Consider the following 15,945-nt stretch of genomic DNA (forward strand, 5'->3'; position numbering starts at 1 on the left):
GGATCTTCAGGAAGCACCAAGTGTGGTGCAAACCGCTTTGTGAAGCAGATCCAGGTAATGTTCTGCACACCCCAAGGAAGTGGTGTCAGGAAAGGATGGCTCCAGCAGGGGGGGTGGAGGTAGAAACAGTATACCAGGGGAAGAAATCCCTGCTCTGCCATCTGCACCACAGAGCCACAGGGGAAACAGTGCCATGAAATGCAACCTGGTCAGGCACATTTTCACAAAACTGGGGACTCCCCAAGGATTCAGGCTAATTCTGCTTTGAGAGGCAATGACTTTGATTAGAAACATCTCTCAGAATAAGTTGTGTCCTACCTGCTGGACCCCTTTGCCTGTTAAGACTTCCACTAGAGTACAAGGTAAATCAGTGAGTGAGAAGATGCCCATGGACACAGAAAGTAGTTTTCTGAGAGATGAGAGTGCATTTTCAGGTCAAGAGTGAAAATTAGTCTAACCAGCCCTGGAGCTAGCACCTAATTAGCACCAATCCTAATCAAGTAATCTGTTGCTGCTGCAGAACCCAGATGTAAAAGTATCCGGGCTAATGTGTCCTGCCTTAACCTAGCCCCAACTTCAGACACCCATCTTTCTACTACACTGGTCCACCCCAGGTTGGCAAGAGTTAAATAATTTTTTTTTTACATGACAGACATGTCTGTTTCTACTTGCCATAGCATGCTTCAGAGGAAATCCAGAGACCACACAGTCTCTTATGGTCTATATGGACTTTGAATTTTATGGGCTCTGATCTATAATAAGGGCTCTGATCTATAATAAGGGCTCTGAATTACAAAGCTGCTCCCACTGTGTGTAGAGGCTATTTCTGCTCCTTATAATTGTTTCCTGTGCCACATGATGTCCATGACTGAGTTCACATCAGACAAAAAGGAATAAATGTAGGGAGAGAAGTGGGACTAAAAACTAGAGCTTTGGGTGCGCAACCTTGAAGAAAAAGAATGGGCTGGGTTATAGCTTCATACACAAGCTATACATGCTTGTACCAAATAAAAGAACTGCAATACAAGATAGCCTCAGAGCTGTAAAAACAATAGAAAGACCCATACATTTAGGAGAATTACCTCTTTTTTTATGTATTGGTGCAAGTGGCCAGGATTCCAGCAGCACAAAGCTGTGCTAAGCCTAGAAACAAGACCCCATGGAGTGAGCAGCATGGGTCTGTGCTTGATGTTTAAAGCTTTGAGAGGCTGGACAAGAATAAATGGCTAGAGCCTGACAGATACTAAATAAGGGTCCTGAGAGCCTGGGTTCATCCAGACCCTGTGTGAAGATCTGTAGCTTTTGGATTCACAGGCAGAAGTATCAATTTATCAACTTTTTATAGGGAATTTGATCTATGTGAATGAAGCCACTGAGCCTCCAAAATCAAGTGTTTGCTTTTATTCCAGAAATGTGAGTTGTTTGGATACACTCCTTTTTTTTTTCCACAGGGATTCCTGATACACAAAAGAAAATCTATTTTATTCATTTCTCCCTATAGATATCAGGTGAAGCTAGCATGGTTTTGTATCATGTGGTTGAACCAGCACTGACCTGCTTTTTTGAGTTGGCTCTCTTGAGAAGACATTAAATTTCTCACTCATTATTGCAAATGGACAGAAATGCTGGATCTAGGTGTCTGTCCCCGATTGGGTATCCAAACCTTTGGGCCACTGCCATGAAGATGACCCACCGTGAAGATAACCCTCCATCCTCATGTCACACTGTGCCCTTGTGGAGAGCTGTGCATGCTTTCCACAGAGGAAAGAAAAGAGAGGACCGGTCTATGTGCTCCTCAGAACCAACACAAGAACAGCCACTGGCTTTGTGGATCTCACACGTAGTGGCCAAGTGCCTAGTGGTGCTGCAAGAGGAGTGGTGGGGAGACATTGAAACGAGGAGGCCACCACTTTCCATGTGGTGACCTCCTGGACCAGGTCAAGAAGTTTTCTTTCCATCTACTGAAGGCACTTGCTGCAAAGTGCGTCTGACTCAGCCAAAACAGCCCATGGGTGTCGGCAGGCTTCAGTTTGTAGCACTCAACTTGGAAACTGTTATGAAGACAAATGGTACACGTCACATCAAATCAGCACCTTAGCTAGCAATGGCTTAGAAGAAAGATTTGTTCAAACAATGAAGTGAGCCCTGTGTTCTTCAGAAGGAAGAGCATCTGTTCATGAATGCTTGACTAATTTCTCATTATCTTATCGAAACAGCTTATACCACTGGAAAAGCATCTCCAGCATGGCTAATGTTCAGCCAACAGTTGGTTACCTGCTTGATTTACTGAGATCATCAAGAATGACACAAGCAATATAAGAATAAGTGCAGGTATTTCAAGAGGTATTTCAGGACAGCCAAAAAGCACTTGAAGAAGAGAGGTAACTAAAATCTCTTCCTTTAAACAAGGAAAACAGGATGAACAGGAGCAGAGCTGGCGGCTCTGTGGGCCTGGCCTGTAGCTATGGCCAAGGTGAGATGATGGTCTGGGTTTGTCCAGGGACTGCTTGGATCAACTTCTAATAAATCTGTCTGTTCCCTGGGGTCTGGGTAATGAGAAGGTGAGAGTTTCTGTGAGGCTATGTGAGCTATGACTGCCTCTCATGGCATTTGCTGTGCCTGGGTCATATCCATTGCTGTGTTCAGATTCCCTGCCAAAGGGCTGCTCCCCTCAGCTTTCTCCAGCAGACAGTGTCCTGCAGTCAAGGTCCAGCCTTGGCATGGGCTTCGAGTCAGTCAGCCCTCTGCCACCTGAGCATCAAGATGGAGGCAGAAGAGTGCCAAAATTTAGGCTGAATTTCACATTGCAGATTCCAGATTTGCAGTGAAAAGTTTGCTACCACTCCCACTGGGAGAGTCAAGCTCAGCTATGGTTGGTCCCTGGGGCCAGGGCACTTGAGTGATATTTTCCATCACAGCATAAAGGGAAAGCACTCTGCCTGTGTCCTTCTCATTCATTACAGAACCCAATGATTTGTTTCAACTTCTCCATCTGTGTCACAGAGATAAAGCAATTTGCCTATCACTGCAGAGCACTTGGTGATGGCTGGGTGGAAAGCACTCCAAAGCCAGCCCTCACCTTGCTCCAGCTGTAATATCACAGCTTCCCAAAGGAGCTTAGCCAGGGGAGATGGCCCTTTCTGACATCTTACGTCAGTTTTGCATCTGCTGGCACGATGTGGATGCTCCCCAGCCAGGCTGGATCTGTGCTACTCTGGCTGTAGGAGACCTGGAAAAAGGAAATATGCCTGGGGTGTGAGGGGAGGAGGGAAGGCACAGGTAGGAAACTGATGCCTGATGTTTCTACATCTCTGGTCTTTCATCATCATTATAGTTGTAAATGACAGTATATAATTTATTAAGAGATAGAAGTAAGGAGAAAGCAGAGTGGAGAGGCTAGAAGAAGAAAGCAAGAAGAGGTAGAGAGTAAGAAATAAGAGAATTATGGACACAGTTTAAGGAAAGGAGCAGAAGGAGGAACAGTGCCAGACTTTGGAAGCAAGACGGGGACAAGGGAGTGATAGAGAGAAACAGAATCTGGCAGGGTGACAGGAGAGGCAGGAGGACAGTTCTCAGGAAATTAGCTGGAAGAAGCAGAAGATGGCTGCTTCCCTGGTGTTCAGGAGTACTGATGGATTATCGACCAAGGGAACCTAATGTGTTTCATCCAGCATATTTCATAGCTGGGAAAAGTAGGTGATGTTTGGGAGAAGAGGGAGCAGGGACTGTGGGCAGCCTTCCTTCTGGCTTCAGACAACATTAGCACTCCTAGGATTAAATCTGGATTTCAGAATGTAGAGAGAGAGAGAGAGATCAGGGATTTAGGAATCATTCAGCCTGATGGGACAGCTTTAGAAATAAAAATAAAGGAATTAAGAGGTGCAGAGAAACACAAGAGACAGTGAAAAATTGTTTGTCTAACATGTAGCAAACCAGGGCTTCTCATAGAGGTCAAGCAACTACCTAAAGCTGCAGCCTGTGAATAATGTACTGATACTTATTTGATGAAGAAATATTTTTTATTTATATGAGCCTCATGAGAATGCATACAAAATTACAGCACCTGCAAACACAAGCAGAGAATCTAGGATGCCTATACTGAAATAAAGTGACCAAAGACAGACCCTAGGCACTTTGGTTCACATATGAGGGCCAGAAAATACTATGATATCTGGGATTCAGCTCCTGACTGAGGTAACTCATTAGCTTTTTGGCCAAATGTCTCTAATGCTGGGCCTTGATCCCAGCCTTTGGTCTGGAAAAAGATCCTTGCAGAGTTCACCTGGCCAGCTTCTTCCATTTCATTTCTCCCTCTTTCAGCCTCCAAGATATTTTTTCTTTCCAGTAGGTTTTTTATCCCAGAGCTAACGTCAGGTCTGCGTGCACTGGCGCTCTCTGCCAGCTGCTTTCTCACTGCCAGAAGAGGCTGCCTCTCCAGGCAGGTAACAGCAAATCTTTGGGCAACTTATTAGGGTGTTCTCTCGATGGCTTGGTGAGTGTTGGGTTTGAAGGCCAGAGCAGCATCACATGCCAGCATAAGTCCAAGCAGCCCGTGGGACTTTGCACAGGTGTGCAATGAAGTGAAGGCTGTGGTGGGGATGAAGGGTCTCACTGAGTGAAGTGCAAAACCAGGGCTGGTTTTCTTCAGGGATATGGTGGCCCCTGGATTTCTTGGCATTTCTTGGGTGACCTCCTGATCCGCAAGCAGAGGCCAAAGTGCCATGAAGAGGAAGGAGTTGCACATGGCTGCTTAGCAATGGCAGGCAGCGTGCTGGAGGAGGGTGGGCAGCAGCCAGCCAAGATGGTTCCCATGTTTGCTTGTCACCCTTATCCTTCTTTCACACAGGCATTGAAGTCTGCTGGCAGTCTGTGAGTTGGAGGCAGTGTCTGGCATGCTTGCAGCCTGGAGAAGTCTTGGGAAGCTGAGAACCAGCACAGCTCCCTAGGTAGATGCTGTGATATCCCAGAGTCAGAAATGCAGCTGAGGTCCTTGGAAGGGTCAGCTGTGACAGCCCCCCCATCTGGTAAGGAGCTGGGCTCTGGGTTATTTCCCTCATGAGCACAGAGTGTCTTTTGCATCCATAGCCTCGAAGAGTGGTGAAGGGTGGATGATCACCACCAGACCCCTAGATGAGCAGAACTGTTGGCTTCTCCCCAGTGCAGAACAGGCAACAGCTGCTCCCCACTGCTGGCTGCACTCTTTGAAGGTTTTTCTGCAAGAGGCTTTAGAGCATGGCAGATGGACACAACACAGGATAGCAAAGGTGAGGCCTGCAGCATCAGAGACCAGACTGCCCTGTGACCACAGTATGGCTGTGGGTTGAGCTGCTGGGGATGGCAGCTGGGGGAAGCACCCATGAGCAAGATCATGTCTGTGTGGATAGATACTGAAGGAGATTGAAGGATGAAGAGAAGGTGAAGCAAAGGCATTAGCTGGGCACTTCCCAGCTTCTTTAGCTTCATGCTGCCTCCTTCACCTGCCCTCTTGTGCCTCAGCACTGAGACCCTTGGAAAAGACAAGGAGCTACAAGAGCATAACCATGGGAAGCTGGAGGAGTTCCCATCAGCTCCGTAGCCACTCACACCCAGGGACGTCATGTTCCCAGCGGGCTCCAGCACCAAGTTGTCCCAGTTTTCAGACCTGGCCAATTTAAGGTCAATTTAAGATGGCATTCCTTAGCCTCTCAAATAAGGCCCTTTTCCTGACTGGTCTTTTCTGCTTTTTATACAAGTCTTAATGAATTTCAGGGTTTGCTCCTTGCAAAGCTAGGCTTAGACAGAATTTTAATGAATATTAAGAGTAATACCTTTAATTGAAAGATAGGGTCCATCTGAGGTGAAATCTTGGCTCTGCAAGAGTCAGTGAGAAGCTTGCCAATAATTTATTAGAGCCAGGATTGTACCCATTAGAGTCCAGGGCAATTTCAGGGCTCTGGCTATTCCACAGGTTTAAAGAGAAAATGCCACAATTTTTTGTAAGAACCCAGCTCCCTTTAATGAGCAAATTAAAGTAAATTGGTGCAGAAGAGGAGGGAAAAAGAAGGTGGCAAGGAGAATGCTAAAAAGCTACCACATCAGCAGGGTGACATTCTCCTGGTGATGCTCCTCACACTGCAGCCAAAGCTTGAAGATGGAGTGACCTTCATCCATCCTCCATCCCTCTCCTTGCACATCCAGCCCATGTCCAAGTTGTGCCAATTGGCTGTGCCTGGCCTTTCTAGAGTCTGGTTTGTCCTCAGTGCATGGACAGCTCTAGCTCTAATCGGGTGCTGGCCAAAATCATGCTTTGATAGCCTCTGCTTTTCAGCTCCCAACCATGCTCTTTTATCTCTGCCTTCTTCAGGCCATGCCCAGTAGCACCTGCTTCTGTCGCCAGGATGTGATATCAATTGCTTTCTCTCTGTTGGCTTCTTCTTGAATCAAGTTTGAACTTCTCATCCTCAACTCCCTAACTCTATCCTTCCTCTCCTTTCTGTTTAGCTTCTGATCATTCTTCCTGGTCTACTGACCACTCTAGCTCTGAGCTCTCTCAAAGGCACTTCTGCTGAGTGCTATTCTAAGTCCACTTCTGGCTTTGTGCTATTATGTGCAGCATCCCAGATATGCCCTCTATATTTCCCTTTTTCATGTCCATGCAATACCTGCTGCCAGCATACTGCCTGTCACTGACATCTCTGGGTGTTAGAAAATGGTAATTACTTCAGTAATTACCATTACAAATTACATTGCAGCTGGGTGAGAAACAAGAATAATACCAATCGTGCAGTGTATTCAGGGCCCCGCCCTTCCCTCTCTATAGCAGCACTGCTGAAAGAGCAGAGAGGGCTAAGGTGAGGACAAGATTTGACAAGATTTGACAGGCTGTTCCTGTGTGGATGGAGAATGGGATTTTAAGACATCCACAATAAACATTGATGAAGGCTTTAGGGACTAGCAAGACCAAATCAATCAATCCACTGCTTTACAGGTGGCAGAAGTGAAGATGATATGATAATGAATCTCCAGCCAGTAAGCCAGTGTGCTGCTGCTTCCAGAACAACCTGCAAGGCACAATGGAGAAGCCCCGTGGAGAGGGAATTATAATAATTGAGCCAAATGGCCATGTAGGTATTTACTGCTCTTGCATGGTCATCAGGGGGTGCAGTAAATCAGAGTACAGCCTGCGCAAATTGCACTACTGGCTGAAAACAAAGAATGCACTTTGGTCCCCCACCTTCCTAGTTTCTAGAGCCAGCAGAGGTGCTGCAGGACCCTGGTGCTTTGAAAGCACACTGGTATGGGGTGCAGTGCAGGGCAATGATACTCAGTTGTGAAGAGCTGAATCAGAGCAACTTTGCAAAGTTGGCACATCAGTCTAGAGCAGAGGCTTATTTTTAAAAACATGGGACCTTTGGACCACTGAGAGATGCTGCAATAGGGAATGATGTCCAGCCACATGTCCTGGACATGCTGCTGTGAGATGATCCTGGCTGGGACACCTGAATCCAGAAGCTACATCATCATTTTGGTGCTCAGACTGTACCAGAGCCGTGGCCCCGAGCCCACAGGGCTGCACATGTGGGTCTCACCAGCTGGTGGAAGGAGGTGAAAGAAAAGGGCAGGCAGGTCTTTGGTGCAGCAATGATGCCATTTGTGCTGATGGGTTTGACATGCTGTATTAGAAATGCTGTATTAAAAATGCATCAATGAGAGAGAGGTTTGTAAAATATTTTTATTTGTATTCTCAGCTTTTAGAACTGTTTTTATGAGATTGTATCTGTGTCTCACAGATAACAGTATCCTGAGACAATTGATTATAGCACAGTCCTTCCAAACCATACCTATTTATGTCATAGCCTGGCACATTCAACACTTGAAATACTTTCCTGTTTATAAATGATCTCTAGTCTGAGGTTGAGGCAGTTAATGATATGGGTAAATCTATAACCATGAGAAGGGACCCAAATAAAAAACAAGTAGCTGTATGGACTTCATACACAGTTTGCTTTTACAACCAAGCATCCACAAGAAAACAAATATATTGGCCACTTCTTAGAGTCAAGCTCCTCACCACGGCCTGTCTGCTTGTGAACGTACCTTGGAGCTGGTCTGCAGATGCTGCAGCCTTCTCACAGGTCCATCCTGGGGGATGGATGTCCTGGGGTTAGGGAGGCAAAGCTGAATGGGCTATTTATATGACTGCTGTTTCCCTCTGGACCCCATTGCTATTGTATTTTCATCTCTATCTCCAGTCAATCTCACCTCCCAAGGTTTGTAAGACTCTTCCTCCTGCCAGTCTAGCCTCTAAAAGGTATTTCAGCAGCTGATGTGAATGATTATTGGCCTGACATGGATTTCAGATGGTGCATCAGTGCCACCCATGACAGCACTTGCTCTTCAGCAGGGAGAGTACTGTCCTTGTCCTGCTGCAATGATTGAGAGGGAGCTTCAAATGTAAGCAACTTGTTCTTGTAGTTCATCACTTTTTCTATAAATATTTCCCTTTGAGATGCACTTTCTCTTGCTTCCTTCAGTCTATAGGTAGTATATTTTGTAAAGTTTGATAATCATTTTTTGGCTGATCTGTTTCTTCAGATAGCAGGGTAATGTGTGTTTAGCACTGCAGGTATCTTCCAGATTGTGCTTTTTCTCTTCCTGCAGTTTGATACAATAACTCCAGCATAGCCCTCAGCTCACACCCAGATTTGATGTTGTCATTACGCTGGAGGACAATTTGGTTATGAGAAGCAGTTTTAAGCTGATAGCACAGTATTTAGTAGGTCCCAGTGCCTGGAGGAGCCATTGCCCTGAGAACATGAGACCGACCCCAAAGACATCCATAGGAAGTCCGCCTTGCTGTAGCACATCTGCTGCTGCTCTGCGCCAGGGCTTCTCACCCATCTCTTCAAAGCCTTATCCCAGGGCAGATCTCAGCAGGAAGGGTGCTTCCCAGCTACACAGAGGCTTCTGAACAACCTCTGAGCCTGTGACCTTCTGTAGGCTCCAGCAGTCACTTTAGGACTGCTCATTGTAATCCCCCACAGAGGACTCCATCCCTGAGTGGGTGTCGTAGCTCTACCAGCACAAAAACAAGGCAACCGTGGCCACCAAGTGACATCAGTTGTGCTTCAAAGCCCATGGCAGCCCTCTGGGAAATGGAGTTATGCTACCATCAAAACATAGCTGTGGTGTAGGCACCCAAAACTGTTCCCCTGGCAGCTCAGTGCATCCTTGGCTCATATCCCAGAGCTACATCTCTCCCATTTTTTCCTGTGACAGGTTGTTCCTGGGGATCTCCTCACCTTTACCTCCCACCGCCTGGTAATTTTCTCCCGCCACTCATCAAATTTTGGTATAATTTGAGTATTTTGGCATTGGAACAGAGGCAAGGTCCATTGGCATTGCCTTGGGTATCCTTACTGTCCTCCAGACCCACCCCAACAGAGTGCAAGCAGCCCCCAAAACAGCCTGACTGACCTCATGGGGCAACAGCAAGGCTGAAATGGTGGAGAGGACTGGTCTGAACAGATGAGCTAACATCATCCCAGAGACATGACACTTCCCCTGGCCAAGTGTAATGGACTGAGCCCACAAAAACTGCAGATTCTGCTCTCAACATATTGAGGTTTTCCTCAATGAGTTGCCACTATTTCATTCCCCTAATCCCCTGCATTTGTGGCCCCCAACTCATCCATCTTTGGATCACATCTCTTGTGTAACATTACCCCTTCCCCTCTGACACCCCAAACTCAGCCAGCCTCCAGAACCCTGTTTCACAGGTTGAAGGGTCAGTGCTAGCTCAGGTCCCTGGCAAGTACAGACAAACAGAGGCTTGGTGACACACGGGCTTCTCTGGGTGATGTTGGCTCAGCGGCTTGGGCTGCCAGAGCTGATGTTCATGCCTGACTAGCATGGATTTGCTCATCAAAAAATTTGTTGGGAGGATGCTGAGGGGGTCATAGGGTTATAGAAAAAGAATCCAAGGTCTTTCTGTGGAGAGACAAAAATGGAAATTTTGACCTTGTCTGAAAACCAGAAATGGGCTGAAGAGCCTGGTTTGACATTAATGAGCTGAGAGCAGAAGAATGGCCTCTCTGGAGGTGCCTGCCCTCAATTTATCCATTTTCTCCCTACTAAAATCATGGCACTCTTGAGGATGACAGCTACAAAGCCCATCTCAATTTGTCACTTGAATGAAGTGTTTGATCTGAGAATTATTGTTGTTATTGTTGTTGTTGTTGTTATTATTTTAATATTTGGAAGCCGATAATGCCTTTGACACTAAGACAGAACTTATGAGCAAGACAAGTTCCCATCCCAAGGAGCATAATTTGGGAGCACAATTCTAGCTTTCAGTTAGTCACAGGACATCAGAATGCTGCTCTTAATGAAAAACGATATGACGCATATGTGGTATGAGTCATTATAATGTTAACTACAGTTACTTCAAGCCTAGACATCGCCAGAATTGCTTTCCTCCCTGAAGATGATTCATGTGCCTCATGTGTGACAGCTCAGTCATTTTTTTGCTTATTCTAGTGAATTTCAATACTTTTTAAGAGTTTGGGGGGCAAAGTCCTTCTGTTCCTGTTTGACAAGTTGAATTTCCTTAATATGTTCACAAGTCAGTTTCTCAGAGATTTGATACCAGAAATGAAGAAGCAAGGAGAAATCAAGAGATTTGCAGGTCTGTGTGCAGGGGGTTGCATCAGGAGGCTGCCCTGGTGCAAGGCCCACTCCCCAATACAGCCATGAAGTGGAGGGTGCCCTCAACTGCTCATGAATTGAGCACAAGCCCCCAGGGAGGGCAGAGGGATGCTAAAGGGTCTGCAGGAAGCTACAGGATCCCAAGGACTGGGATGCAGCCCACCACTGCCCCTCTGAGCCAGCAAGGGACTGAGCACAAATGGAGAAGGTCCCTGCGGTGCTCACACAGCCGCTCGTTGATATTTTCATCCTAACCCTGCTGCCTGCCTTTCATCTGGGGCTTCAGCAGCCTGGTAAAGCTTCATTTCCAGAGGCATTGCCCCCTGCTAATAGCTGCATAAGGAGGTCCCCAGGGATCATTCTGCCAGCCTCTAAAGAGGGTTTATTCAGCAATAAGTCAGTGGGAGACCTGCTATCATGCAAGTGATGGCCACCTCAGGTAGCAGCTGTATTTCCTGGGGTTGGACTTAAACCCTCTGCCACTACATCACAGCATGTGGACAGTCTGAGAGCCCCTAACTGCTGTGGCTGTACGTGTCCCCACATGCATAGGCTGGGACATATCCTCACCCAGCATGGGTTTTTTGGGCAGAGCGGAACAGCTTTGAAAAATGAGAGGGAACAGGAAAAAACAGTAAGTAGAAGAATCTTTAATGAAGTGAAGCACACACCACAGTCTAGGCCCTTGTGAGAGAATGGGATTGAACTCTGTTGTCTCAAAGCCAGCTGTGGGACATGAGGAGTTTTCTCTTTGTCATCTCCTCTGAAAACATGGCTGAATCCTATCCTGATTCACATTTCAGTGATGACCTAACACTGGCTCTGTTCTGGTCATTTCTAGGGGACCATTCCCATTTTACCACATTGTAGAAATGAGAATCTGTCTCACTGAGTTGAATGTATGAGAACTTGCAACTATGAGAGGATGCCACCATGTCCTGCCCCCTTCATCTCCTATGCCTGAGAGACAAGCCCTAAAGATGAGTATCTGCCAAAGAGCCTCCACCTCACATCACGTACCATAATAAAAAATACCAGTGCTGCCAAATTAACAACAATGATCATCAAAAACTATCTTGGCAGTGTCTAATAATAAGCTTTTTAGAGGCCTATATATTTTGCCATATCTGCAACTCTTCAAAAATATAATGCTTTGTTTTGACTTGACTAAGGGCTGGGGTGGGTAGGTGGGTGGCCTGGAATTATTTGCTCCATGCCCTCCAAGGCCCCAGGGACTAGTGGCTGCAGTCTGTACCAGCAGTAGAACCAGCCCTGGTAACTGGAAGGCTGGATCACATCTGTCAACCATTGAACTCACTTCTCTCACAATCAGAGATGGGCAAGATTTGCCAGGCAACCACATGTCACAGACTTCTATTCTTGGGAAGAGTTATGTCAAAGTGAAGTCTTCAGTTTATGACTTAAATTCAACATAATATGGTGCAGAAGTGCACAGACAGGCCTCAAACACTCTGCCCTGTCCCAAGCACATCTACATTTTTACAGCTGAAGCTCACTGAGCTTTTTTTTGTTTCAGGCTACATGGGAATAGAGATTCAAAGTCGTATGGTTTTCCCCTTGATTTTCAGCCCCTTGATTTTCTTCATAACTCAGAGTTTTACCTTCAGCAGTTGCAGAATCACAGTGAATCAGGCTGGAAGGACTGTTCTGAGGTCATCCATGGAGGACAAGTAGTCCCACCAGCTCAGCATTTTTAAGAGACTGTTATCTTTCATGGCCAGATTTACCACAAAGCTCTGGCTGCGGGCGAAAACAGCCAAAGCATATGGAGCAGCTATTCTGGGTTTAGAGCTGCTTTGCTTTTCCAGAGCAATGAAAAGCAGCTAGACAGCACACAGGGTTCCCTTCCGTATCCCACTCGTCCTCCAGATGTCTGCTGTTTCCCTGAACATATCCCCTACATGACGTGACTGCACCCATACACACCACCTCCTTCTCCCTCCTTGCCCCCTTCATATCCTTGAAAATCTCACACTGCTCCCCAGCTCTCCAGCCTACACCGCAGCTGGCTCTGGTCCAGGAGCATCAGTTCTGATGGGGACACTTGCCCTCATGAGGACTTGCCCTTTTCCATAATGACCTCCATGTCCTGTCCTCCTAAGGCAACTGTCCAGGAGAATGGGAGTTTCTTAGCTGTGAGGAGCTGGAGATTCTGCCACATACTTTAGACATCCAGGAAGAGTTCATCGTTGGAGCAAGGAAAAGGTCACACTGAATGTCTATTCACAGCATGTCAACTGGGAGCTTAATAACTGCAGAATTCAGGTGCTTTCCAAAAGTAGCTCCTTCCTCCATCCAGCACGTGCCAAAGAACAGTGCCTGACACCTGAACACTGCTTCAGCACCACTCACAAGGGATAAGAGGCTCTCCCTTTGACATGGCTACATGAGACAGGGCCATTGGTGATGGGGAGCAAGGGAGGGATAGGAAGGGATTCCCTGTGGATTTTACTGCACTGAAGCATTTTCATCTCCAGGCTCCTCAGAAGACAACGTTTGCTAAGAAGGAGGAAAATGACACTAATTCCAGAAGGATGCTATTCATATATATTGCAAACACAGGCTTCTCAGGAGCTTTAACTACATGTGAGGTTGGAGTTATCTGTGTTATCAGGTGCTATTCACATAATATCAGAGTCCTGACAAGATCTGATGGTGAGTGCTATGTTTCATAAGGGAACTGCATCTTATGTGTTGTTTACTGTTGCCTCCTAAATGGCTAGACTTCCTCATAAACACTTTAAAAACTTCATTCTGCCCTCCAGGGCTTAATGCTTCACTTTTACAGAAGACTTGGGGTTTTTTAACTGTATTTTTCAAAATAAATTATCTGAATCTGTCTTCTAATTGAAAAGTCTCAACTTATCCATAACAGCTGAGTCATTACCAACACAGTACTGAAAAATTTTTATTATTTTCTGTATGCCTCTATGAAAGCAATCTGACAGCATGTTCAGGGTTTTTTTCCTCACCACTGTACATTAACCAGATGGTTTTCGCTCTATTGTCCACAGATACACCCACGTAATTTTTTTGCCTTCATGCTTCCAGTTAATTTAGAAATCACTAGTGATTATGAAGCACTGAACTTGTTCCTTCCAATATGTTTTACCTTCCCCCTGTCCACGCTTAATTTCTTCTCCCATCACGCTGCCCAATTAATTAGCTTTGGCTCATCCCTCTGAAGCTTCTCTCTTGTCTCTAGATTTCACTAATCTGATCATTTTTAATAGCTGCAAATATAACTTTAATCTGCTCAGTGGTCCCTTCAGCCATCATAAATAGGTACTTCAAATCCCCCCACATACCTCACGGGCACAAGGTGCGCTGAGTGCCTTTAACAAGTGAGTCCTGCCTGATGTTCTCTTGTCCTGCTGATGCAGTCACCTAAGCAGCAATGACCAGTCATCTCAGGTGTGGTTTGTTTCCCTTTCATTGTGTTTTCACTCTCTGTTTCTGCAGCTGAGCCCTCACCTTTGCAGACACCTTCCAGTTACTGGGTGTTTTAGTAGTGTCTGTCCATTTCTGGCACCAAATCTTTCATCGCAGCACTCCGCTTGTGATTGTTTGGCAGGAGTTCAGGTTTTTAGTCTTGAGTGATCTGGGGGTTTTTTTTGGCTGTCAATAAAGTAATGTTACCAAATTTGTCATGGCATATTTATCTGTTGCTATGTCTGTAGTTAAATGAAGCATGTGAAGCTCAGAACATATTGGCAGGCAGATTTTAATGTTTGAGAGAACATAATCAAAAACAAAACCCCACCTTTCCATGCCAAGCAGGCCTGAAACACAAGTATAGCCTTTTCCTTTGTATTTTATGGCTCCAGCAACATTTTTTCTAATTATTTTTTGAAGAGGTGCATCATTTGGATTGTATAACAAGTCCAGTGGGATAGTGCATCAGCTAATATTTAATGTAATAAGATCTCATTTCCTTCTGTTGGATGGGTTCTCAACAGAGTCTCCCTTGCAGCTGAGAGCAAAGGGCCATTTTGATATCCATTTTAATTTCATGCATCCCAGTGGATGCATAAATACAACAAGAAGTTTCAGTGGAGTGGGAGGCTCTGTGCATTTTGCTACATTCCTTTCAGAGTCTGTCCCTTTTCTTTTTCTGGGCAGGAAAGTTTCCAACTGGCAGCTTATCCTCAGTGCCCCAGAAGTGTTTTATCTCTGGCTGACTCTTCTAGGTCACACAGCCTCTTGCCTCATGTCACCTCCCAGGGACACTGCCTATCTCTAATCTGGACTGAATGGCTGTGGTTATAAAAGCAAAGCCCCAAACCACATTACTTTAGGCTGATTTTCACCATACCTCCACAAGCATGTACATATCTGTATATGCATACATTTCTCTCAGAGTTGCTCAAGGTTGGAGAGAATTTGATTTGGGATGCTAGTGTCACCTTCTCATTGTTCAAGCAGGAGAAACAGTGATGCAGCTCTGCTGCTAAGCAGTATATCTGTAAAAGTTGGTGAGGGCTAATCTTCTGCCTGGCCAGGCAACTGCTGCACCTGCACATTACTCCAGGGATATGTGTGGCTCTGGTGAAGGATGGAGCAGCCATCCCCAGCTGATGGAAGGAGCTGGCCAGAACTGAGCAGGGACAGTTGTGGTGGAGGTGACCGTGCACACCTTTGTGGCAGTGATGCATGCCCCTGTGCGCTATCTTCCGTGCTCCCAGCCTTTTGCATGTGGAAAAGCCAACAAAGCTCTCTGGGCCTCAGCAAGCCATGGATGAAGATGCTTCATCCAGCAACTCAGTTTTTCTTTTATGCTTCCCCAGGACAGGGAGAGATGGGGTTCTGAGCATGTCTTGCTTCCCTATAACTCCACAGCCTCTCCATCCTTGCCAAGAAGCTGTCCTTGAGGAATGGGGCCTCTTTGCCTTTAACTACCCCATGCTGCCTGGACAGGGCTGCATGGGATTTCATAACTGTGGCAAACAGCAGGACTGGGAAGTAGGCACATCCCCACGAGCTCCCAAGGATGTGAGCAGGGCCCTTATGGGGACTTTGATTCGGGAAAGGCGATTGCCACCAAACCTCTTTGTTCCCACGCATGTGACAGCAAGTCCCACTGACTCCCCCACTTCCTCACAGGGCTGCAGCTCACCCCATACCCACACCATATCCTGAGGTGTGCACAGCCAGGGCTTTACTTCACACCTGCTGGGACTTTGCTGCTCTTGGAGTCAGCAGGCCTGAAGGAACCCCTACAAGTCATCCGCTCTGTTC

Source organism: Vidua chalybeata, chromosome 6 (genome assembly GCF_026979565.1).
Source record: "Vidua chalybeata isolate OUT-0048 chromosome 6, bVidCha1 merged haplotype, whole genome shotgun sequence".
Classification (NCBI taxonomy): Eukaryota; Metazoa; Chordata; class Aves; order Passeriformes; family Viduidae; genus Vidua; species Vidua chalybeata.